Source organism: Choloepus didactylus, chromosome 1 (assembly GCF_015220235.1).
Source record: "Choloepus didactylus isolate mChoDid1 chromosome 1, mChoDid1.pri, whole genome shotgun sequence".
NCBI classification, from domain to species: domain Eukaryota; kingdom Metazoa; phylum Chordata; class Mammalia; order Pilosa; family Megalonychidae; genus Choloepus; species Choloepus didactylus.
Genome location: NC_051307.1, coordinates 162,134,203 through 162,136,020, shown reverse-complemented (window position 1 = coordinate 162,136,020; position 1,818 = coordinate 162,134,203). Strand labels below are relative to the sequence as shown.

The window sequence follows — 1,818 nt, the reverse complement described above, 5'->3', positions numbered from 1 at the left end:
GATACCTGGAGAAAAATCCAACTCATTCCTGCTTTCTGCAGTCACGTGAACTTTCAGTTTAATTAATAGCATCTTTTCCAAACTTCACACATTCTAGGCTCATTTCCCAAACACAGCTTTCCTTGGTATTAATGTCAAAGTATACTGCATTTCATATTATTTTAAAAGAATTTACATTAGCTTTTAGTCAGTTTGGAACTGATATCCCTGTTGTAACAAACTATTAACATTCTGGCATTTGCAATGTGTGAACATTCAAAGATGCCCACAAAAACTGGCCTGTTGATGACTGAAAAAATAAATCAAGATGTCAGATAAACCAATTTTGTTATGAAATGAGGAATTTGATTAAGAATATATTTTTTATTAGGCATTTTGGTAATGAAGTATTACTCTATGGATAGTTGATTCAGTGTATTTTTTTTAAGTAAACGAATCTGACAGTAGTTTCTCTGCAAGGAAGGTCACTTCTCCAGTTCCTGGGGGTACTAAAGGTTTCCTAACATTGGCAGCAAAGTCTTTCACCTGCTCCATCATCAACAGATCCTGAACAAAATGACTGGGTGTCTGCACAATGAATGGATCTGTCTATTTAGATGGGAATTACTTTGCTGAAGGCAGGCTGACACTGGAAAGACTGTCCATGGAGCCCACGTGCTGCAGGCCCCACTGTGGGTCAGAAGAACTTGGCCACTTGGTGCCAGACTCAGCTGAAGCCTTGGTTCAGGCAGGTGGTGAACACTGTCCTGAAATCTGGACTCTCCTGCATGTCTCTAGTTTCAATGAGGAAAGTCCACAGGCCTGGATGGCCAGCGGGGCCTCTTCGTTTGGCACGGGAAGGATCCTGAGCCATCCTCATCCACCCAGGGAGAGGAGGCTTTCTGCTCAGCAAGGGTTCTGATTTATTTTAGTTGTTGCTCCAAGTCCAAAAGAGACAAGGAATGTTTAAGAGAAACACTTCCTAGAATGTCCTGCACGGCTTGCTTAAGGACAGTGATCAGCAGTCAGGCCATCACCACGGAGGTGCTGGACACTTCATAAATACTGCTGTTGGACATCTGGGGGTGCAAGAACTGTGGTGCCATTTTTGCCAACTGCTGCGTTATCCAGGTAAATGTATGTGTCAATTATGTGTGCTGGTCGCAGAACGACGACCAGCATACACGCACTGTACATAGCCATGATACTTCTTACAAAGCTTATTATCTTCGGGTCCTCCCATATTTCTAGCTTGTTTGAAGGCCTGTTTTTCTGCAGAGCTGTGAGGCTCTCAGAGTTGAGTTGCTGCACTAAGACCTTTCTAAGTGTTGGAAACAAGGAGAGTACTGTCATGTGGCAGGTCCTTTGGTTGCTTTTGAAATGATATTGTCATCAAGCTTGGGCAATGTATTCTGCAGCCTCCCTTTCTTGTATTTCTCGAATTTTCTTCTGTCCTTATTTCCCCAGGATATATACTCCTCTGAGCACCATGCCCAGGAAGAGGCGTTTCTTTTTGTGACGTTTCGGAAAATTCTACATGGACTACACTATCTTCGGGCCTGGGATGCAGGGCCTGGGAGTGCAGGCCCAGGAAGGGGGGCACAGGAAGCCGGTGACCTGGAGGAAAGCCACTGTGCCTGGTGTGATCCCAAACCCTGGGTGCGGCCCCAAGGGCTGTCAGCACCTGAACTCATAGATTTAAAAAAATGATTGGTGATAAGTGTCAATTGGTTATAGTTAAATTTTCAGTATAGTTATTTAAAAGAACTTCTGCAATTTTGGTCTGTTATTTCCCCTTTGTCCCAAGAGAATTAAAAACAAAATTATTGATGGGAAGAT

The 1,818-nt window shown here is 43.4% G+C and overlaps 1 pseudogene; it reads right to left on the bottom strand.

The window, feature by feature from the left end:
• Positions 1 to 423: 423 nt before the first annotated feature.
• LOC119526275 lies at positions 424 to 1,524 on the bottom strand (annotated as a pseudogene).
• Positions 1,525 to 1,818: the final 294 nt, after the last annotated feature.